The sequence below is a fragment of the Rhinopithecus bieti genome, unplaced genomic scaffold (genome assembly GCF_001698545.2).
Source record: "Rhinopithecus bieti isolate Rb0 unplaced genomic scaffold, ASM169854v2 scaffold_28016, whole genome shotgun sequence".
Classification (NCBI taxonomy): domain Eukaryota; kingdom Metazoa; phylum Chordata; class Mammalia; order Primates; family Cercopithecidae; genus Rhinopithecus; species Rhinopithecus bieti.
The window spans coordinates 3,009,294-3,034,441 of record NW_016813202.1 but is presented as its reverse complement, the minus strand read 5'-3'; the positions used below and the strand labels follow the sequence as shown (position 1 = coordinate 3,034,441).

Sequence of the window (25,148 nt, the reverse complement as noted above, 5' to 3'; positions counted from 1 at the left end):
ACTCCAAAGGGAAGAGGGTACTTCAAGTTGGAGAGACATTTTTTAGCCATTTGGAGACTGGAGTCTTCCTCATGGTCAAGAGGAGGTAGCAAATCACTTTTTCAGAGTTTGCATGCTGCCCTCTCCTGGCCTGTATGGACAGGAGTGTCACAGTACATCAAATGCATTTGTTTCAATCCCACACCTGTGTGGGATATACCTAAGAACCCAAGAGAGTTTATTTAAAATATTCAGGATGTCTCATCAAAAATGTATACTTGAAGCTAATCAAAAATGTATACCCGAAGCTAATTAAAGGAAATACATTCATTTTCATTTTCCGTTGGCTCCAGGATTTATAGTGAAGCCTGTCAATCTTTATGTCATCTTACTTTATACCCTTGTGGCTTCTACCCACTCACTGTCCAACCTCTTAACACCCATGTGGCTCTGGGACTCTGTTCTGCAAATCAGTGCCCCAACACCGTCTGCGTCCCGTCAATGTGCTGGCCACTTAAAGACATCTTTCCAACTAGAAGTGGTGGTGATAGGAAATCTGCTGAAGTCATTGGTCAGTGTTGAGTCTGAGGACCACATTTTAGCCTGACATGTGATCAAAATTAATTCTAGACATGATTAGATCTATTATACCGAATATTATTAGAAACAAAAGAACTATCAAGAAGCAGCTAATCCAAGAAGTAGATGGCACCATAGGTCTAATTTTTCACTGAACACCTTGTCCTTCAAAACAATGTCTTTCTTGTGGGTGCTTTATGTGACCCATTTAAGCTCAATGCTGGGCATGTTTTCCCTGGTTGAAATAATTCTTTTTTTTCCCTAGATAGTTGAAGGACCCTAATACTGAGAACACACCTGCAACCTGGCACATCGCACAGGGGCAATTTGCCGTAGGAACACTGAAGTACAACAGTGACTGAACTAATCTGTCCTATGCCTGCGCCTCTGCAGCCTCTCAGTGTCTGCCCTTGACCCAGACAGGCCAATGCTCTCCATATCAATAAGAATTGAGAGTCTAATACCATTCCTTTGCATTAGAAAAAGAGGTGTTTACTTTAAAGAGATTTAAAGACATGTACCTTGTTTAAACTTTACCAAACTTATAACTCGAGGGTATGTAAAGCTCTGACTGGCACTAGTAAGATTCACAGAGAATGAACTGTTGATTACCTCTCTCAATGAAGAATGATAGCATAAAACAATGAATAATCACAGCATTGTTTATATTTATCTTTGAAAAGCCTTCAGTGTCTCCTAGCCTGTACAAAGTGAATATAATCAGTCTCACACTCACAAAGTTGCTACCAACACACCCAACATTGCTTTCGAGTTAGAAAGGTAGGAGGGAAATAGATCCCAACCTATTGCATCTACTTTGTTTATAAAAGATTGATAAATGCTCACAATCATACAAAACAACCCTTTACTAATAGAATGTAGTTGGGTCGATTAACTTATATTTATTTGAACAGCTAAATTATTTACAGTTTCTTTCTGATGTAAAAGGAAAAAAGTATTCATCTATAAAATCAAAATGCCTTCTCCTAAACATAGTATTCACTTGCCATGTCTATACTTTGACACGATTTCAAAAAACACTCTATAAAATCATTCAGATCAGTCAATGGGCAAAAACGATTAAGTTTTCCTGACTCCATGGGAGAGCTAAGCATGCATTTCCTTTAATGACAGAAAGAACATGTTCATCTGATAAGAAATAAAAAACAAACAAACAAACAAACATAAAAAGTCGATATAAATTCTCCACTGTGATATACAACACAAATACCTTTCTTATAACTTCCTTATCTTCCTTGGTCGGGCACATGTCTTGGGACAAGGGCTACCTTGAAAACTAAACACTGCTGAATGGTGAGTCGATTGTAAATTATCAGTGAATGGTTTGGATATGATCGACTAAGACTCCGCCGGGAAGAGTGTTATTTAGACGGAAGGTAAGGTATTTGATTGCCCCTGCACCTGCTGCAGAGCCATTCTCTGGCTGTACTGGAGTTCCAATCTGTTCCACTGCAGAAAAGCACTTTTCATAGGGATTCAAAGCCACATGAATACCAGCCAGCCCTTGAAGACTGCAAAGCAAGACCGATTTTTTAACTGAGACTTCATGCAGTCCCCTCTGGCTTTTCCCAGGAAAAACTGAACTCATTAAGCAATGCTAATTTAATCACAAGTAATCAACGCGGCGGGGGAGGGGGGAGTTATATAACCATCTTTAAAATTTCAAATCAAACGTGATAAAATCTTAGGAAATAGATTTTTTTTTAAAACAAAACCCACACCTCAAAATTTAAAAAAAGAAAAGAAATAGAAGTCTATGAGTTTTAGGATCAAATAAAATAAAATCAACCATCAATATTTTCTTACAACTATCATATCTACTAGATAGTTCCAATTCATGACTTTTTAATGTAGTAATACATGAGATCCTGGAACTGATCCTTTCTGGCGTGCAGAATACAAATGCATTTTTCAACTCGTAAGACAATGTAGAAATAAGTCAGGTACACAGGATCACTGACAATCACATTAAAAAATATCTACCTCCCTTCTCTCTTCTTCAACCACAGCATAGTGATAATAGTGATATTTCACTCATGAGGCGAGTGCACCTCGGCCATATGTTTTAAAACATCAAAACTCTGCCGAAGTCCGCTGCGGTTCTTATTCCTGTAGGGTGGATATTAACCTGATAGGTAGGTGGGAGAGGTTCATTGCCCGCTTTCTAACAATCGGATGGTGTTTACCTCGCTATAGTCATAGTTAGAATGGCGGTCACCAAGAGGTGTTTATTGGCGGTATGACAACATATTGGTATTGATGTTATTTAAAAGAGAAAGAAAGAGCGATCACGGTCCAGTTTGAAGGTCCTTATTTTACACCCACGCATAATTCAATAGGTGAGTAAACCTTGTGGCCCCCAAACACACGCCAACAGCTTGAATTACCCGGGGTGAAACCGGCGAGACCTTCACTCGGGGCTTTCTGTCCTGACCAGCCACGGAACAAACCACGTCAATTCAGCCCCAGTGCCTAGTGAAGGTAGAAATCAGAAACCTCGTCGTGTCACATTAGTCGTGACAAGCTGCGTACCTGCAATGACGTGATGGAAGCCTCCTCCTCGGGTCCCTTCTCTCTCTCTCTCTCCCTCTCCCTCTGCCTTCTTTGAGTTCTCTAGTGCGCAGCGGGGTCTAAGTTTGGTCTCCCGCCGCCGCTTTCAGTTCCACCGCAGCCGGACTGCAGCAGACGCCCATAAGAGAAGCGCGCCGGCCGAGGGTGCAGGAGAGGCGAGAGCGCGCCCCGCGCCGCGCGGTCCCAGCCTGGCTGCTCCTGCAGATGTGAAAGGAGCCCGGAGACTTAGCTCTGAATCCTCTCGGCGCTGCATGGGGATATTATCACAGTCTGGGATTTCTATTGGCTCTGAACACCAAACAAATCACACCAGCCACCCCCCTTCTCTGTTTCACTCAGCGCTTGTTTCTCATCTAACCCACAAACATTGCAGCCACACCACACACTTCAGTCGCTTGCAATGTTTCTCTTTTCCTCCTTCCAGTCAGTGGATTTACAACCCTGTGGTCAGCTCTAACATTTTTTTTAGCAGACTTCCAATTCTAACCTTCTTGTTTATGTGGAGAAATTCTCCCTCCATCCCCTCAACCAGAAAAAAAAAAAAAAAAAAAAAAAAAAGCACTCATTCCCTTCAGATCTTCTTCCTTTTGTTGATGGATTTGCAATGTGAAGAATGTAGAAAGCCTGTGTGTGATATGTCTGACATTGTCACACACACACATACACGTGCGCTTACACACACACACACACACACACACACACACACACCAGGCTCCTTTTGTTTGCAATAACTGAGGCCAGTGAAATAAAAAGCAAGCTGAGCCTAATAACCTAAGTGAGAGCTTAACTAATAAAATCTTGAATGAATTCAGTGCAAAACACTCATTGCTTGAGTTTGTTTTCTGTTCCAAATAGTACTTTGGTCATTATTATCCTGATTTTTGTTTATTGAATGCAGAGGTTTCTAATGCAAATCAGACTCTTCAACATCCAGAGAACATAAAACAATGACGCCAGACCAATTCTTGTGCTTCGTGGGTTTGGTGCTTATATCAGAAGCGTACTGTGACGCCTGCATGCTTGCTCTTCTTATTATTTTTTGAACTTCTCGCCACTGATCATCGCAGGACTGAGACTCTCTTAGTGTGATTCACTAGCCAAAGAAGACTATTCAGACTCTGCTGATAGAGGTCCCTGGATGAAATTTTTTTCTCTGTATGTGTCAATAGAGATAAACCTTTGGCCCCTTGGCAGGGAAAGGGCCCAAGAAAAATCTGAGATCTTACAAACTTGGCTGGGGAAATTCAGAATAAAATAAAGTCTCACTGTGTCTTATAAAACAGACCCTCCCTTAGACTGTTCCCCAAAATCAATTTCACTGGTGCTTATGGAAATTTTAATGAGTTATTCTTGACAAGAAGCCATTGCTTCTGAAATCTCTGAGCTCTGTTTTGATTTTTGACTTGAAATTTTTTTTTTTTTGTTTAGTGTTATTCCTCTTGTATACTATTTGCTATTTGATATTCTAGTTCCAACTCAACTCACAGAACGTTGTGTTGCAAATTCACGGGAAATAACAATTAGCTCTTGAAATATATTATCACCAAACAGACTACCTGCCTTCTTTTCTTACGTGGGCACATTCCAGGAATTGTGAAATGCAGCCTTATTTTCAGAATGGGTCAGGCTGAAATCAGCTGAAATTGACAAAGGAAATACAAAACAAAACCACATTTAGCTGTTGGTTCCTGCTAACCACAGTCTAACCTCAACTGGCATATCCTTATTACTTTAACAACTCCAGTTCATTCCCTTTCTTTAGGTAGGCAGCTAAAAAAAAATACTGTCATAAATCTTTGAATGTGTAGAGTGTAATTCTTCTGAAGATCTTGACAGTCTTAGAAAAAAAGGAGTTATAGGCATGATATTCCAGATTTTCCAGATGGAGAAACAGAGTGGAGGAATGATAAAGTGACTTGCTGAAGGCAGACAGCAACTAGAGCTGGGAGAGTGGATGACTGCCCCATTTGTTCATACCAACTCTTCGACTCAAAGGAAAGCAAAGGGTTAACACAGCTGACTCTCATTCCTGCTTGCCTTTTCACAGAAGAGCTAACAATTCATGAAATCATCTGTCCAACTTGGTAAATAGTCATTTATGTTATTTCAGAACAGGTCATGATATTTTCAGATAAGTTACCAATAATTTGCCTTAGAATTGCCTTTCTAGAAAAGAGAGAAACAGTGACTGATAAAACCATTATATTTTCTGCTTATTATTTTCAGGGCTCATTATAGCTCTTCATATCACTGAAAAGACAGTGTAAGTGAAATCGTGGATGACTTAAAGTCACAGATGTATCTTAAACTTCATTTTAGATAATAATTCAAGCCCTCTGTCCTTCAGTTAAGGAAGAGCAAAACTGGATGATTTAAAGGACATCTCCTATACCCAACCAGTTGTGTGGTTAAGGGAAAATCAATCATCAGTGTTTATTCTTCTACATTTAGTCTTTTGGTCATTTTACTACCTTTAGAAGAGTTTTTAAAGACATTTCTTAAATCCTTTATAAATGACCCAGACGTTGGTAATAATAAAAACTCTTGCATCTCAGCATGCACACTAGCGGACAGCCAGGCAGATTCATGACAGAACCATCATTTTATTTTCCACTTATTCAGCCACAACAGGATCATCCTGCTTAGTTCAGTGTGGCACTTTTTACAGGAGACATTCACAAATTGGCATGTATCCAAAGGAGTTGATAAGACGATGATTCTGAATATTATAATTTATAAGAAATGCAAGAGAGAATTAGGCATCTTGGAGCAGGAACTGAGGTGAAAATGATAATGTTTTCAAATAGTAAAAGTAAAAGAGGAAATATGTTTATTATTCATGTAAGGCTTCAAATGTATTGTCATTTTTATAAATATTTTCTTTCTTGATTTTTTAAACAACTCTATGAGGAAAGTAGGATAAATCCTACTAGGCTAATTTTACAGATTGAAAACGTTTGTATAGTAAAGTCACCCTGATGTAGTCATAGTTACGATGCCAGAGGATGGGAGTAAGTTGAAGTGGACCCGAAACCCAGTGCTGTTCTGGAGAGAAAATAAGGGTGGGCAAAAATCAGGATAGTGAAAGACTTCTCAAAGTCAAAGCTTTCGGAAATTGAAAGAATTTCCTGGCAAATTGATGATTTGGAGATTTTGATACAGGTCAATGAAGTGGTCAAGAAAAGGACTCTCAATTATTTGGGGAGATTATGAAGGGATTGTTATAAAGGTCAGACTAAGTAACCTAGAGTTTACTTCAGCTGGAAATCATCTCTGAAGCTATTATTGGTTTTTAATATATTACAGAATAATTTATAATTTTATTGAATAATTTTCACAGTATGTCATTAAAGTTTTAAAAAGATTATGATTATGATCTAAGTATATTTCTGAACTGTAGATGACCGTGGATGGCCTTTTATCCTTCTTTTGACATATCTGTGTGTTCTGTGATGAATATGTATAATTTGTAACAAGAAAAAAAGTAAAAGAAAAAAAAAGAAAAAGTAGAAGAGCTTATAATTCTTCCTGTAGTATACAAAGATACAAGATTTCCATATGACTAGTTTGCTGAAGACTGACATTGCATTCCCAGTGTGATAAGCGTAAGATCACATTCTTGATCTTGTCTGTACCTATTCATGTGTTTTCTTTCTAGCCTAGGTTGGACGGCATTCTAATGCTAATGTTTTCCCCTTGGTTATCTCTTTATTTATCTTAACAGCTTCCTTTTAACCTATGGATTTGTTGATAAATCCATACACGCTTGTTTTGTCCTTTGATAGCTATAATTCTTTCTTAGATGATCATAGTCTACATTTTGAATTGTTAAAATGATTTTGATGCACAAAGTTTGCAAATTCTTCAATTTACTGATTATTAAATATTTATTCCTCCACCATACAAGAAACCTTTATTTTCTACAAAGTCATAAACTTTGTTTATTCATACTGTATGTCTACATCAAAACCTCAAAATGAAATCTATATTATGATTCACTGATATATATGACTCTATGCTCTTACGGTTCACAAATTTCAACTGTTCACATGTATTAAATAACATTTATCTCTCTTGTGTCATGGTGATTCTACCCAGAATATATGAGTGATTTATAAGAGTTTTATAGCAAAATATATAGATCTCACTGTGTCGCAGAATAAACTCCTTGTCCATGAGCGTGCCATCTGTCATGTTTGTGTCACCCCAGTGGAGCAGAGAGCACAGCCCACAGAGGAGCTGGGGAGATTAATAGGATGGGGAATGACCACGTATTCAGCTCAATCCCTATATTTTCCCTTAAGACCCAGGGAGCAGGTGGCTGTGGGGTTTTTTGATTCATTAGCCCAGGCTTATTAGATGTCAGCAAGGGCTCTGCGCTGTACTCTTACTTCTGAGATATGGATGGGAAGAGGTGAAGAGGGCAAAACGAGAGTGAAGAGAAGGCAGAGCCACCTTTGACCTGCAAGTGCTGATGACATCATATAAGCGGTGAATGCAGGAGATGGTTAAACTAAGATTCAGATTGACAAATGTAGCTGAAGGAGTGGCCAGAATGGATCCATCATGGCACCAGCCACTTCCTTAGCTCTTTCCCAGACCCGATAGGCCAGATGAGGAAGGATACCTAGATAGTGTTGTAGATAGCTGTAGAAGTACCACATTCATCTGTCCCTATGGCTACAGACATCAGACTAGGAGAGCATGCTGAGCTCAAAGGGATCCAATCTGCCACCCATGCAGAGATAATGGGAGTTGACTGTCCATCAGATTTCCCCCTTTGAGGAGATTGAACTAGGGTTACCTATCTGTCTGTCTGTCTGTCTATCTGTCTATCTATCTATCTATCTATCTATCTATCTATCTATCTACCATCTCTCTATCTGTATCTATCTAATTTTGTCATTTGATAGCAATAACATAAGCTTAAAGAGTCAGAAAATCAAGCCAGGCACGGTGGTTCATATCTGTAATCCCAGCACTTTGGGAGACCAACGCAGATGGATCACAAGGTCAAGAGTTCAAGACCAGCCTGGTCAAGATGGTGAAGCCCCTTCTCTACTAAAAATACAAAAATTAGCTGGTGGTGGTGCACGCCTGTAATCCCAGCTACTTGGGAGGCTGAGGCAGCGAATTGCTTGAACCCAGGAGGTGGAGGTTGCAGTGAGCCGAGATTGCACCACTGCACTCCAGAGTGAGACTCCGTCTCAAAAAAAAAAAGAAAGAAAGAAAATCAAAGAAGATAGAGTATACTAGCTATGGTCATGGTTAGAATATGTCTATGGAGATCTAATAGACCTCTAATGTATGTCTTGCATATGAGCAAGAAAAGATGAGGTCCAGTTGTTTAATCATTTTGAGCTTCCACGGGCCCTGACTGTATTTATTTCCCTTGTTTCTGTGTGTATCCATCACCAAATCTCTCAATGTTTGAGGTCAGTTGTGTGACATTCTCCTCCTTGAAGAGTGCATGAGGGAAAAAGCCCAATAGAAAATCAAAGCAGGTACCATAATTTAAGAAATTTGAAAATTTAAGAAGTTTGAAAATTTATGAAGTTTCAAAAGTTTGAAAACTCAGGCTAAGTTTCAGACGATGAACACTATTGCATCGTAGTTTGGTGCCTGGACTTCAATGTCAATATTGGGTTGAATCCTGAGTCACTTACTGCTTGGATATCCTTGCTTTTTTGTTGTTGGTGGTGATGGTGGTGGTGTTTTTTGGAGAGGGAGTCTCGCTCTGTCACCCAGGCTGGAGTGCAGTGGCACGATCTCGGCTCACTAATACCTCCACCTCCCAGATTCAAGCAGTTCTCCTGCCTCAGCCTCCGGAGTAACTGGGACTACAGGTGCACGCTGCCATGCTTGGTTAATTTTTTGTATTTTAGTAGAGACAGGGTTTCACTGTGTTGCCCAGGCTGGTCTCGAACTCATGAGCTCAGGCAATCCGCCCACCTTGGCCTCCCAAAGTGTTAGGATTACAGGCATGAGCCACCATGCCTGGCCTCCTTGCTTTTTTCTGGGGTTTCAGTTTTTGCATATATAAAATAAAGTTTAGCTGACAGCGATGTAGGTTCTAGGAGGATTAAATTAGATTTTCGTTTAGAAGGATTACACAATGTCTGGCCCGGAGAAAATACTTCATAAAATTCAGGATCCAGGCTCAATAGAGTAGGCATTTCACATGCTGGGAATAGCAAAGGCTGCTAAAGGGAATAGCAAAGGTTGCTGAAGCTCACTAGCCAGCGTTTGAATGTGGAGGGAAGAATCTATGTGGTCAAGATAGTTTGGGGGAGTGTTCTCTCTGGGATTGTTTTGGGCACCCATAGAATACTATACTGATTTGGCTTTTAGAAATAAGCCCAAACCATTCAGAGCTATTCCTCACCAGGGAGATTAGACTGGCTATTTCCATTTGAGAGAACAATTAAAGCAATGTGATATATGAAGAGTCTCTAAGTTCTCTAAGTGCAGAAACTGTATCTTATCCAACTTTTTCTAACCAGTGCTTGCCACTATTCTTGGTACAGAGCTGGCACTCAGTAAAGGTGAGTTGAATAACAATTTATAAATTAATTTATTAAAAAATTAACTACTGGGTGTGGTAGCTCATGCCTGTAATCCCAACAGTTTGGGAGGTCATGGTGGGCAGATCACTTGAGGTCAGGAGTTTGAGACCAGCCTGGCCAACATGGTGAAACCCTATCTCTACCAAAAATACAAAAATTAGCCAGGCATGGTGGTGGGCACCTGTAGTTCCAGCTACTCGGGAGGCTGAGGCAGGAGAATGGCTTGAGGCAGAGGTGGCAGTAAGCCGAGATCACACTACTGCACTCTAGCCTGGGTGACAGAGTGAGACTCCGTCTCACAAAAAAAAAAAAAATTAACCAATTGATGATTTATTGAAGGAAAGATGACTTCCTTATGTGGATTGTAAACTGGCACAGAATATAATTCTAAAGAAGGAATCCCAGTCTGTTTCATCCAATAGAAATATTGTTTGAATTAAATGTTTGATGGTGGTTGATTGTATTATTGTCCAAAATATTCACTTCCCTGCCCACAGGACCCATTACTAAGCAAGGATGATATAGGCCTACTCCCCTGACTGAGGCTTGGCAATTTGGCTTATTGTAGCCATTAGAATATGTCCAAAAGTTCTGTGTGTGCTTCCAAAACAAAGCTTTAAAAGCCATTGTGTGGTCTACCACTTCTCTTTTTTCTCTTCCAGAAAACCGATGAGGTCCATGGTTCCCTGAATAAGAATGGCGTGCAGCAGAGCCAGGTGATGTGAAGCATATTCGTCTTATAGGTGAGAGATAAAACCTAGCTGTCACAAGCCACAGGGATTTGGGGTCATTTCTTGACTGTAGCATAATACAATCTAAACTGACAGATGCTACGCATTTCTACAGTCACTTTTTTGGAGACCAGAACTCTTATGCACAGATAAGATCCAACAAGCTTGTTAATAGACACATGTACATTTATCTTAGTTATACTGGATGTTGTATAATTATGAATGCTATGTCGTTAAATTCCCATCCAAAAAGCCAACAAAAAATGTTTCAGCGTTGGCTCCTGGCTTCCTTTCATTCCCAGTTTGTCTTCACCCCAGTGCCTATTCTCTGAGTATAAAGTTCTTAAGAATCCAGGAATCACTTGGTGACTATGACCAAAGCTCAATTGCCAACAGGTGGCCACAGAGGACAAGGTGTGGGGGACACTGGAAGGAGCCCATGACTGACGGGTGTGTTGCCTGATACTACAGAAGATCCACTGATCGCATCTCAAAGCAGTTTCTAGAGAAGCAGGAAGAATTAAAAATGCTCTGGAGACATTATTTTCACCATTTGTGCTTTTAAAGAATAGGACGTATTAATTTTTCATTAATTCTTATTACCCATGGCAATACACAGTGCCCTTATTTCTTACACTGTGGGTCAGGTTATTTACAAAATAGGTCAGGTCACCCATTTCCAGCCCAGAGCCAGAATTAAAATAAAACAACCCTCACTCCAGCTTCTGTTCTCCCCCGCACACATTCCTGCCGTCTGGAAGGACCCGAAGCAAACGTTCCTGATATATTTGGAAGGGAACAAAAGTTAGTACGGAACAGCATTTGACCTCTGTCTTGTATTAACGTGAATCTTAGGCTGCCCTGCACGCACTTCCGAAAGCGACATATCTCCCTGCGGGATCAGTGACAGAGAGACAGCTGGCCGGCCTCAGAAGGAGCTCCGCCCCATAAGGACTGCACGGCTGTCCTGTTAGCAAAGCAATGGTGAGGGGCTCCTCTCCAGCTGGTGCCTTTGTGAGGACTTGCTCATCAAGAGTCATTACACAGCCAGCGTGGTGGAGTTACATATCCATGGGGATTTGGTAACAACGAGATTCTGTACTGTAGGCTCATGAATTCAGGAATTCATGAATATTGAAGAAATGCACATGGCTCACTGCAAGAAAATATCGATTGAACTTCTTTACCCAAGTGTCAGCATATTAGGAGTTAATAAAATGAACTAAATTGATAGGTAACATTGATCTCTGACTCAGGCAGTAGAATTAGACCTTGGGTGGGTAAATAAATCAAAGCTAGTAGAAGCACCTGATGTCCTTGTGAATAGCTCTGAAGTCAGTCTATTCTTTGGTTTCGTATTATCAAGAAGACTCTTTAATTTAATTCTTATTTTATTTGAGATGGAGTTTTGCTCTTGTTGTTCAGGCTGGAGTGCAATGGCTTGATCTCCACTCACTGCAACCTCTGCCTCCTGGGTTCAAACGATTCTCCAGCCTCAGTCTCCCTAGTAGCTGGGAATTACAGGTGTGCACCACCACACCCGGCTAATTTTTGTGTTTTTAGTAGAGGCAGGGTTTCACCATGTTGGCCAGACTGCTCTAGAACTCCTGACATCAGGCAATTCGCCTGCCTCAGCCTCCCAAAGTGCTGGGATTACAGGCATGAGCCACCGCGCCTGGCCTTTTATTTTATTTTATTTATTTATTTTTTGAGATGGAGTTTCACTCTTGTTGCCCAGGCTGGAGTGCAGTGGCATGATCTCTGCTCACTGCAACCTCTGCCTCCCAGGTTCAAGTGATTCTCCTACCTCAGCCTCCCAGGTAGCTGGAATTACAGGCATGTGCAACCATGCCCAGGTAATTTTTGTACTTTTAGTAGAGACAAGGTTTCACCATGTTGGGCAGGCTGGTCCCAATCTCCCAACCTCAGGTGATCCACCCACCTTGGCCTCCCAAACCGCTGGGATTACAGGTGTGAGCCACCGCGCCTGGCCTCTGCCTTTTAATATTTATTTATTTATCTATGTATATGTATATGTATATGTATATGTATATGTATATGTATATATATGTATTTATTAGAAATCACTTTTAAAGGATGCAAAACAGAGTCAAGCTTGGTGTGAGACCCTAAAGTCTTCATACAAATCACATTGTATAAGCCTGAGCACCTTGATCCTTTGTAATTCTCAACAGTTGACCACTCCTCACCTTGTTCAACCAGAAGAAAACATTCTAGAAATTTTCTAAGCTTCACCTCATTCCCATGCAGACTTTCCTGTCTCTTTCAGGCCTTAGTGATCTCTGTTCATTATGTCCTGTCTTTTGGCATTACTTCATTTAAAAATACTTGGTATTACATAAACGTAATACTAGCATCCAACTCTGCCTGCCTTAGTAGCCCAATATACCACGTGGAAGGCCATGATCTCATGTGCCAGGTGGAGTCCTTAAGACACAAATTAACGAGTTATTTCCTAAATGTTATGTCTACCAGCTGCCATCAGATGTTGAATACCAGCAACACTAAGACAGTTCCAGAGACAGATTTCATGATCTAGCTTCCTTTGGCCTATTTTACTTTCTTTAGTATATGAATTTCCTGGCACTGACATGACAAAATACATATCACAGAGTGTCTTAAAACAACAGAAATTTCTTCTCACAGAGTTCCAGAGGCTAGAAGCTCATAATCAAGTGGTTGGTGGGCTTTGGGTGGTGGCTGCCAATCCTTGGCATCCTTGTCTTGCAGCTGCAGCATTTCCATCTCTGTCTCTGTGGTCACATGGCATTCTCCTCTCTGTGTGTTTCTATCTCCTCCTTTTCTTACAATGACGCCAATCTTATTAGATTAGGGTTCACTCTACTGACCTCATTTTAACCTGATTACATCTGCAAAGACCCTATTTCTAAATAAGTTCACATGCACAGAACCCGGGGGTTAGAACCTCAACATGTCCAGGGGAACATAATTTGACCTGTAACAAGCAGTAACTGATACTCTGTCACCGTATCTCCCTGGTTTTTCCCAAGGCTTTTCCCAATCCAATGAGCTCCCTTCACTCACTCATCACTCTTCTTTTTTTTTTTTTTTTTCTGAGACAAGGTCTCATGTCCATTGGAGTGCAGTGGCAGGATCATGCCTCAACTTCCTGGGGTCAGCTGATTCTCCCACAGCAGCCCCCAGAGTAGCTGAGTCTATAGGGATGCACCACCAAACCTTTTTGTATTTTTAGTAGAGATGGGTTTTGCCATGTTGCCCAAACTGCTCTTCAACTCCTGGGCTCAAGTGATCTTCTCAATTCAGCCTCTCAAAGTGCTGGGATTATAGGCATGAGCCACCACGCCCCACCCACTCACTCATATCTGATCCCATACCTTCGTCTTTGAGTCATACAGAAACCTCAGATCCACTAGTTGTTTCTTTAACTAGCTTGCCTCTGCGCTGATAGGGATGCTTCTTTTTATTTTTTGAGACAGAGTCTCACTCTGTTGCCCAGGCTGGAGTGCAGTGGCTCAGCTCACTGCAACCTCCATCTCCCGAGTTCAAGCGATTCTCCTGACTCAGTCTACTGAGTAGCTGGGATTATAGGCACGCTCCACCACACCAGGCTAATTTTTGTATTTTTAGTAGAGACGGGGTTTCACTATGTTGGTCAGGCTGGTCTCAAACTCCTGACCTCATGATCCGCCAGCCTCAGCCTCCCAAAGTGCTGGGATTACAGGCATGAGCCACCGCGCCCAGCCTTGGAATGCATTTTTTTTTACAAAATATGCGGCTGTTCTTCAATTTACTGGTTGAACAAGGCTCAGTTTCTTCACCTATAAAGTGTTGTCGTGAGACTCAATATGATACAAGACATGATATAAGAACTGTGGGCTGGGTGCGGTGGCTCACACCTGTAATCCCAGCACTTTGGGAGGCCGAGGCAGGTGGATCACCTGAGGTCGGGAGTTTGAGACCAGCTTGGCCAACATGGAGAAACCCTGTCTTTACTAAAAAATACAAAATTAGCCGGGAGTGGTGGCACATGCCTGTGACCCCAGCTACTTGGGAGGCTGAGGCCAGAGAATCTCTTGAACCCGGGAGGCGGAGGTTGTGGTGAGCCTAGATCGCGCCATTGCACTCCAGCCTGGGCAACAAAAGCATATCTCTGTCTCAAAAAAATAAAATAAAAAATAAGAAATAAAAAAAAAAGAACTGTGACAATGCAGATGTCTGCTGAATTTCAAGGTCAAATGCTGTCATGGAGCACCTCAAGCCATCTGTTCAACTATTGATGAAACTGGAGATATAACCCACAAACCACGCAAAACTCTTACGATGTTAAAGAAACATATTACATAGTATTACGATCTACACAGGATTGGCTAACCTAAAGTTTGCAATCTTCTGGGATTTCCTCCAAATAAAATAATCTCACAATATAACAGGTTTAGATGAAAGAAAATCATTCTCACACAAAAGATATCTTCTAAGTGAAAAAATAAAAAAAAGGTAGATAAAAGAAAGTATTAGATACAGCCAAAGTGCCAGGTGGAGTCCCTAAGACACAAATTAACCAATTATTCCTTAAGCATTATGTCTACCAGCAATTTTTCCCCCTCATTCTGATCTTTACGATATTTCAGTTATTTGACTATGTGCTTAATAATAAAAACTAAAATCAGGAGATGCGTGAAATGCCGAAAATACACTGTAAAAAATGTATCTAAAAAGTGACGTGTAATTTAGGGATGTTACATGATTTTAGCTACATGGTAATAGAAACGTCCTCTCAGAACTATTTATTAGCATGGTGCCCTGTAGCCTGTCTGCCTCAGGATTACCTGGGGTGCTTTCCAAGAATGTAAACTCCTCTGCCTCAACAGGGATAAGGATTGGAACCAGAAATGGTATTTAAACAAATCCCTCAGAGGGACCTCAGCCACTTTAAAATTTGAGATCAATTGCTCTTAATATTTATTTTCCGAGGGGTCAGTCTTCATATGTCTGGCTTTTGAGTGGGTTTTCAGAAATGTGTAATAAACTCGAGGGATGTCTGTATAGTGCATAGCGTGATTAAAGGCTATTCATGCACAGATTCAAATTGCTTGAAAATGTATTTTCCCATATTGCCATCCCATCATGTATGAGACGCCCAGCAGTATCATTCGTTGACATGGAAGGTTTCCTCATTCGCCCAAGTTAGGGTTTGTTGTTGTGTTTGTCATAGTTGTTTTCATGAGAATGACTTGACAATTACGTGTGTGTGTTTAAAAGAAAAACAATGGTTGTGTTTTACCAGTAGATTTGCTTACGGATTCCTCTTGCCATCCACTCTTCCATCCCGGAGGAGCGAGGGTGTGGCTGCTGAGGTTCAGATGCGCACTCCGACACCCCAAGGGAAGACCCTGGGCCAAGCTGCTTCAAGTGAGCCGTTTGTATCCACGTCCTTGGAGCATTTTCTGCAAAGTTTATCTTAGCCATCTGTTTGCTGTTCTGCAAACTGTTTACTTACTGTTTATTTGTGTATACTCTACTCCTTTAACTTTTAAGATCTTAGTATTTTTCCCGACTCTATGCGGCGGCTCTTTTTTTCTGAGACAGAGTCTCGCTCTATCGCCCAGGCTAGAGAGCAGTGGTGCAGTCATGGCTCACTGCAGCCCAGAGCTCCTGGGTTCAAGCAGTCCTCCCACTCAGACTCCTGAGTAACTGGGGCTATAGGTGCATGCCACCATGCCCAGCTAATATTTTTATTTTTTGTAGAGACAAGGTCTCATTATGTTGCCAGGCTAGTCTCAAACTCCTGGGCTCAAGTGATCCGCCCACCTTGGCCTCCCCAAGTGCTGGGATTACAGGTGTGAACCACCACTCCTGGCCATGCAACAGCTCTTTATACCATAATATTAACCTTTTGCCACATGTATTATATTTTCCCAGTATATTGCTTCTCTATGCATTTACCTATGCTGAAATGAAAAGATAGCATTCAGGTTTTAAAGCATATGTTGTCAATATATCAGTATTTTTCTTTGTTGTTTATTTTATTGTTTTACAATTTGCAATGAATTTCTCATCCAGGGTTGAAGTCAATTTGGGCCTATATTTTCTTCTATTATTACTTTAATTACAGCATTTAACATTTTAATTTAATAAAAGTAATTTATTCAAGTAAAGTAGATTTTAAGTAATATTTAGTAAAACATTGAATGAATTTGGCCAGGTGCAATGGCTCACGCCTGTCATCCCAGCACTTTGGAAGGCCAAGGTAGGTGGATCGCCTGAGGTCAGGAGTTCGAGACCAGCCGGGCCAACATGGTGAAACCCTGTCTCTACTAAAAATACAAAAAATTATTCGGGCGTGGTGGCACATGCTTGTAATCTCAGCTACTCAGGAGGCTGAGGCAGGAGAATCGCTTGAACCCAGGAGGTGGAGGTTGCAGTTGAGCTGAGATCATGCCATGGCACTCCAGCCTGGGTGACAAGAGCAAAACTCCATCTCAAAAAAAAAAAAAACTTGAATGAATTTAACTTAAGTGAAATGTGTTTTGTTACTTAGTATAAGGTAATAGTGTTGTATCCTGAATAACATTAGTCACTGATTTATAGTTGATTAGATTTTTATATGTGTCCTAGATTATATATAGAATACGTATAGATTATTTTATACATATATATAGAGAGAGAGAGATTGATACAATTTCCCTGCTTTAATCAGCCCTTATCTAATCAAATACTGATCCTGATCCTACTGGCTATGAGGACTTTCACGTCCTCTTAGGACTGTGACATTAGTAAGCAGCTTTGGCTGTTTTCCTCCTGGTTTAACCGTAATGACTCATGACCACTAAATAGTGTTTCCCCCATTAAGTATAGAGTGGGCTCTTGGTTTCACATAATGGATATTTGTGAATTATCACAAGGCAACGTTCTGGTTTTGGGGGATAAGGGACTATTTTGAACATGTAGTCAGCGTGCTCTCTTTCTCACACTCATTCCGTAAGAGCCACCCCTGCTTTCGGGTAGAGTTGTAACAACAGGAAGAGGAGAGAAAGAATTTATTCAGAGCTCAGCTTTTGAGTTTCAAAATAGATCTTCATTTGTCTTCCAAACCAGAACACTTTTGATTGTGAAAGGAGGCACCATTAATAATTATGCTGGGACAACAGGCGTAAACCTGGCCTGAGAGACAGTCACCCTAGCCACAAACAACAGAGCTGGAATAATGCATGAACATGCAAGAGGATGTTTTTCTTGCTAAAGAGAAAAAAATGATCAGAGCTGCGAGAGACAGAGTAGTCTGAGGAAAAGCAATGAAGTTGGGAATTTTTAGCATCCCTCAGAACAGGCCCCAAGCAGATACTGCAGTTGAACCTGTGCTTACTCCTGGGTGGACTTAGGAAATGAAGCACCCTCTTGCAGTCATTCTTATCCTGTTAGTATGAAGCTGACTTGGCTGAGGGTAAGTATTAGGCACAGGAGGCTCCAGCAGGCGCTCGAGGGCCAATCCCAGTACTGGGTGGCATCAGAAGCAACCAATGGAGAGGGGCCCAAGCAAGCTGGAAGACCTCCAGGAGGCTCTCTGGTTGGAGAACAGGAGGATGAGGTAGCAGATAAGCTTCTCTCTCCCTTGTTTCAGTAGTTCTTTATCTTTTGGTGGACCATGAACCCGTTTGAGAATCTTAAAATCTATAGACCTTGGCGCGGCGTGGTGGCTCACTCCTGTAATCCCAGCACTTTAGGAGGCCGAGGTGGGCAGATCACCTGAGGTCAGGAGTTCCTGACCAGCCTGGCCAACATTGCAAAACCCTGTCTCTACTAAAAATACAAAAAAATTAGCCAGGCATGGTGGCGCCCCTGTAATCCCAGTTACTCAGGAGACTGAGGCAGGAGAATTGCTTGAACCCAGGAGGCGGAGGTTGCAGTGAGCTGAGATTACACCACTGCACTCCAGCCTGGACGACAAGAGTGAAAACTGCATCTAAAAAAAAAAATGTATGGACCTCGGCTGAGTGTGGTTGCTCTCACCTGTAGTCCCAGCAATTTGGGACGCCAAGGTGGGAAGGTAGGTTGAGCCCAGGAGTCTGTGACCAGCCTGAGCAACATAGGGAGACCCCATTCCTACAAACAAACAAAATGTATAGACCTGCACTGTCCAATATGTTAGCCACTAGCCACGTGTGGCTCTAGGGCATTTGAATTGTGGCGGGTCCAAATTGAGATGTGCTGTAAGCGTAAGACGCACAGCCGAATTCAAAGACCACATACGAGGGGATAAAAAGATAATGTAAAATGCATCTATTAATTTTTAAAATGTTGATTGCCTGTTGAAATGATAATGTTTTGAATATATTGGATTAAAGAAATTATTTAAATATTATTAAAATTAATTTCATCTGTTTCCTTTTTTTTCTTTTTTGAGACAGAGTCTCACTCTGTCGCCCAGACTGGAGTGCAGTGGCATGATCTCTGCTCACTGCATCCTCTGCCTCCTGGGTTCAAGCAATTCTCCTGCCTCAGCCTCCAGAGTAGCTGGGACTACAGGCGCCCGCCACCATGCCTAGGTAATTTTTGTATTTTTAGTAGAGACGGGGTTTTACCATGTTGGTCAGGCTCGTCTAGAACGCCTAGCCTCAAGTGATTCACCCAGTTTGGCCTCCCAAAGTGTTGGGATTACAGGCATGAGCCACCACACCCAGCTGTTTCCTTTTATTTTTTAAGTAGCTACCAGAAAGTCTAAAACTACTTGTGTGGCTCACATTATATTTTTATTGGACAGTGCCAGTACAGACTCTTTCTTCAGATAAATGCACAGTCACATACATGACTTAAATTTATACCTAATTGTTGGTGTCCATGACTCTATTCGGAATTGTTGGAATGCAGGTAGAAAACCATAGCTCTCGTTTATTCTCCAGAAAGCTTTCTGACAGGTTGTTCAAAAAACAAATATAAAAATGTCATGGCCGTGGCTTAAAATTTTGAATGAATACCTCATTGCCTACAAGACAAGGTATAAATTTCTGTAACATTATAGTCAGAGCTCTTCTCAACATGACTCTAATTTACTTTGCCAGTCTTCTTTCCTGACACGTCCTGACCACACACACACATCTGTTCTCTAGCTCCTCCAAACAATTTGACCTCCTCTCAAACGGGCGCACATATGGCTTCCGCCCTTTCCTCACCCTCTTCTCTCAGCCTAGGGATGCCCTCCTTCCAATTTTTCACCTGTCTAAATCCTCTTCATTCAACAAGGCCCTGTTCAAATATCATTTCCTCTGTTAATCCCTTTCTGTCATCAAAGACTGAATTGATTCCTCCTCTCTAGTTTGTCCCAAGGCAGTTTGCTCAGATCACTGTTATGTCAATTTATTTCCTATTGCAGTTAAATATACACATGTCCACAGGTATTTCACATAGATGCACGTGCCTGTCTCCCATACTCCAATATGAACGCTTTTAGACAATGACCTTGGATGTTTTATTTTTGCTTCTCCAGTGCCTTGTATATGATGGGTATGCCAGAAAAGTTCGTTAAATGAATTTAAAAAAAAAGAAATTACAGAGAAAGGATAACACATTGGATTCCTAGGTAAATCAGTAAGAACCTAGGCTGTGTCAATAGAAGAGTAGAACTGGAAAAGGGGAGAAATAAAGGAGATCCGTGGCATGGTTTGGACAGACGAAATAAAAGAAACAGGACCCAGAAGACCTCGGGCGCCCGTGATGGGACTGAATGGTGGTACTGGAAATGGGAGAAATGGGAGAAGACGGGAAGAGCAGCATTGGCGAGAGGGTCGAGATGGAGTGGGCGGAGGTAGGTGTGGAGTACCTCTGGGTCTCAGCTGACAGCAGGGCAGATAGCAGAGGTCCCAGCAGATATAAAACATGTGAGTCAGGGGCTTGGGTGACACTTAGAGCTACCTACTTACAATTTGTTCATGATGTCCTGGGAGATGAACTCAAGAAAGACAACATGTGGGAAAAAAGAAGGGAATCGAAGCCAGAGACTTGGGTGATTAACATTTAAGGGTTGGAAGGAAAACGTAAACCCAACAAATAAGATAAAGACAAAAAATCAGAGACAGAATTTCCTAAACTGTACCTAGAACTTTAATGATAAAGGCTCTTGGAAATTCCAGTTTGTATCCTTTCATCCCTTGAAATACTGATTTAGGGGGACGTAGTAGGGGAAAGAAAGGGCACCAAATGCCAGTTGACCTATTCAGTGTTTTAGAATTCAGAGGTTACGTGTGACTCATGAGAGAGCAGTTTTAGTAACGTGGGAAGATGGAAAAGCAAGTTGAAAAGGTAAGAAATGAAGAGTAAGAAGGAAGAGAAGCATTGGGGGTAGACTGTCCTTTTGCAAATGTTGCATCCTTTTCTTGAAGCATCCATAGAATCTCCTAAGGATTAGGAGCACGGTCTGTGGATTTCTTTGTTGTTGTTGTTTGCTTGTTTGAGATGGAGCTTTGCTCTTGTTGCCCAGGCTGGAGTGCAATGGCACAATCTCAGCTCACTGCAACCTCTGTCTCCCAGGTTCAAGCGACTCTCGTTCCTCAGCCTCCCAAGTAGTTGCGATTACAGGCACCCACCACCATGCCCAGCTAATGTTTTGTATTTTTAGTAGAGACGGGATTTCACCATGTTGGCCAGGCTGGTCTTGAACTCCTGACCTCAGGTGATCCACCCGTCTCGGCCTCCCAAAGTGCTGGGATTGCAGGCGTGAGCCACTGTGGCCAGCCCCAGCTTATGGATTTCAATCTCAGCTCTGCCACTGATTAGCTGTGTGTTTCTGAGCAAGTGCCACACGCTCTTTGATTCTCTGTTTTCTCATTTATAAAATGAGAATAATACCGTCTGCAGGATTCACTATGAGGGTGAAATGATTCAATCCATGCCGAGTGCTCAGCACAGTACTTGGCACCTTGCAACAGACTGAGGAGTTGTTACTCTTATCAATTTTGCTCCATGCCTTTTTGCACAAGCATCCCTGGTTAAGCACCGATTTATTTTCTTTTTTTGAGACATAGTCTTGCTCTGTTTCCCAGGCTGGAGTGCAGTGGCATGATCTCGGCTCACTGCTACCTCTGCCTCCCAGGTCAAGCAATTCTGCCTCAGCCTCCTGAGTAGCTGGGATTACAGGCACCCGCCACCACTCCCGATTGATTTTTGTATTTTTAGTAGAGATGCAGTTTCAGTATGTTGGCCAGGCTGGTTTTGAACTCCTGACCTCATGATCCACCTGCCTCGGCCTCCCAAAGTGCTGGTCGTGAGCCACTGCACCCGGCTTTAAGCACCAATTTCTTAATTTGGTGTTGTATAAGTTTTATCTTAATTTGGTGAGTTGTTGTATTAGTTTGCTGGGGCTGCCATAACAAAATACCACAGCTGAGTGGCTTCAGCAACAGAAATGTACTTTTTCACAGTTCTGGAGGCTAAAATCTGAGATAACAGTGTCAGCAGGGTTGGTTCCTTCGGAGGCCTCTCTCCTTGGCTTGGAGATGGCCATCTGCTTCCTGCGTCCTCACATGGTCCTTTCTTCTGTATCTGTCGGTGTTCTAGCCTCCTTTTCATGTAAAGACACCAGTCATATTGGATTAGAACCCTAGTGACCTCATTGTAACCTCATTACCTCTTTAAAGACCAAATCCCCCAATATGGTCGTATTCTGGGTACTGGGGGTGAGGATTTCTTCTTCTTCTTCTTTTTTTTTTGAGACGGAGTCTCGCTCTGTCGCCCAGGCTGGAGTGCAGTGGCGCCATCTCAGTTTACTGCAAGCTCCGCTTCCCGGGTTCATGCCATTCTCCTGCCTCAGTCTCCTGAGTAACCGGGACTACAGGTGCCCGCCACCTCGCCCGGCTAATTTTTTGTATTTTTAGTAGAGACAGGGTTTTGCCGTGTTAGCCACAATGGTCTCAAACTCCTGACCTCGTGATCCGCCCGCCTGGGCCTCCCGAAGTGCTGGAATTACAGGCGTGAGCCACCGCGCCCGGCCTTGAGGATTTCAATGTACAGGTTTCTGGAGTTCATCCAATGACAGGTATGTTTTGTTGTTGTTGTTGTTGTTGTTGTTGTTGTTGTTGTTGCTTTTGTGTTTTGAGACAGAGTCTCACTCTGTTGCCCAGGCTGGAGTGCAATGGCACGATCTTGGCTCACTGCAGCCTCTCCCTCCTGGGTTCAAGTGATTCTCCTGCCTCAGCCCCCTGAGTTGCTGGGACTACAGACGCCCACCATCATGCCTGGCTAATTTTTGTATTTTTAGTAGAGATGGGCTTTCACCATGTTGGCCAGGCTGGTCTCAAGCTCTCGACCTAAAGTGATCCACCTGACTTGGCCCCCCAAAGTGCTAGGATTACAGGCGAGAGTCACCACGCCTGGTCCCATGACAGGTGTTTTTGACAAAGAAAAGGCACCCTGTTTATATTTTATTCTTTAAGAAGGCAAATTTTGAGGCATGTTAAAGGACTAAGAGAAAAGTTTCCATTGGAGGAAAAGCTCAGAAACTCAGAGTGGTGAAACCCAGATTTGCTTAGGTTTAATTAGTTTGGTTGGTTGTTTTTTTGTTTGTTTGTTTTGTTTTTTCTGAGACAGTCTTGCTCTGTCACCCAGGCTGGAGTGCAGTGGTGCGATCTTGGCTCACTGCAAACTCCACCTCCCGGGCTCAAGCGATTCTCTTACTTCAGCCTCCCGAGTAGCTGGGATTACAGGCACATGCCACCACATCCAAATGTTTGTATTTTTAGTAGAGACAGGGTTTCACCATGTTGGCCAAGCTGGTCTTGAACTCCTGACCTCAGGTGATCTGCCTGCTTTGGCCTCCCAAAGTGCTGGGATGACAAGTGTGAACCACCTTGCTGGCCGCTTGCTAGGTTTAGATAGTTAATGAGTGGTAAGGGACTCTGCTGAGTTCGAACCCAACATTCTTATCTACTTCCCCCCACCCTGCCCCCATTCCTCAGCACCACTTCTGCATGTCGTTCTAAGTCTGCATGCCTCTTTGTATATGAGAATGATTCTTACAGCTTCTGGTGATTGGATGCTTTATTAAATAGTGCTGTTATTTCCCTGGGACTGAAAGGCAGAGACATAGGCAGTTTTACAAGAGAGATTGAAAAATACAGCAACGATGCAAAAGGGTGGGGCTGTCCCAAGAGGACTGCTTGCTACTGTGTGCTTGCTCCAAATCTCCACCAACTCCTCATAAAACCTGGGACTGGAATTCTCCAGACCCCACGGCTGCTATCACAGCTGCCTGTACCACACATGTGCCTCCCTGATGTGGCAAGGGTGGCCATATGTGGCTTATTAATAAACTTTTTCTGTCTTACAGATTGCCTCGAAGATGCCAGATTTCCCCAACGATTCTGTTTGCTGGACTCTCTCCCTCATTAAGTCTCCAGTAGCTATAAACACAGCCATCTCTGTCTTAATTCTTAATGACTGGAGGTAAAAGATTCTGCTGCTCTAATGCATTCATTCTAAACAGGTGATCTATTACTACAAAGGATTAAATTAAACAGTGTATCACTTGGATATGTTTTGGCTGTGTTCCCACCCAAATCTCATCTTGAATTATAGCTCACCTAATACCCTCGTGTTGTAGGAGGGCCCCAGTGAGAGATAATTGAATCATGGGGGTGGTTTCCCCCACACTGTTCTTGTGGTAGTGAGTAAGTCTCATGAGATCTGATTTTGGCCTGGGAATCAGAAAATAACTTTATTTCATTGTGAGGAGCAGGCTGATGTCCAGCATCAGAGCTCCTGAACAACTTCTTGGTGCTGGCAGCCTTGGTGACCTTGAGCACATTGAAGCACACCGTCTTGCTCAGCGGCTGGCACTCGCCCACTGTGACGATGTCACTGATCTGGACATCCCTGAAGCAGGGGGACAGCTGTACAGACATGTTCTTGTGGCCCTCCTCAAAGCAGTTGTACTTGCGGATGTAGTGCAGTCTCGGCAGATGACAATGATCCTCTGCATCTTCATCTTGGTCACCACACCAGAGAGGACCTGCCCTCGAATGGAGACATTCCCAGTGAAGGGGCATTTCTTGTCAATGTAGGCGCCCTCAATAGCCTCTTGAAGCCCAGACCAATGTTCTTGTAGTACCGTGGGGGCTTCTCCTGGCTAGTTTCTGCCAGCAGGGTCCCTCTTCTTGTTTTGAAAGATGGTTGGCAGCTTTTAGTAGGCACCCTCTGTCTGAGTATCTGCCATCTTCCTGGCCACCTGAAAAAAGGGTCTGACGGTTTTAAAACAGGAAAGTCCTTTCACTTGGCTCTTATTCTGTCTTGTCTGCTACCATGTAAGATGTGCCTTTTGCCTTCCGCCATGACTGTGAGGCCTCCCTGGCCACGTGGAACTGTGAGTCCATTAAACCTCTTTTTCTTTATAAATTACCCAGTCTCGGGTATGCCTGTATCAGCCACGTGAAAATGAACTAGCACACACTTCTTTCTTCATTGTCTTTTGTGAGGCAGTAGATTTTGGAGGTTAAGGGAGTTTGATTTTGATTTCTGGTTCTGCCTGTTCTTACTAGGTATATAACTTTTTGCAAGTTTCCTAGCCGTCCTAATACTATTTTCCTTATCTCTGAAGTAAGGATAGTAACAGAGTCTTCTTCTGAAGGTTATTGTGAGGATTAAGTGAAAAGATGTAGGTGACACTAGTTGTGTAGTCTGAGACATAATATGTACTCAATAAATGTTAGCTATT

The 25,148-nt window shown here is 42.4% G+C and overlaps 1 pseudogene; it reads right to left on the bottom strand.

The window, feature by feature from the left end:
- Positions 1–3,192: 3,192 nt before the first annotated feature.
- Positions 3,193–24,650, bottom strand: LOC108512506 (40S ribosomal protein S11-like; annotated as a pseudogene).
- Positions 24,651–25,148: the final 498 nt, after the last annotated feature.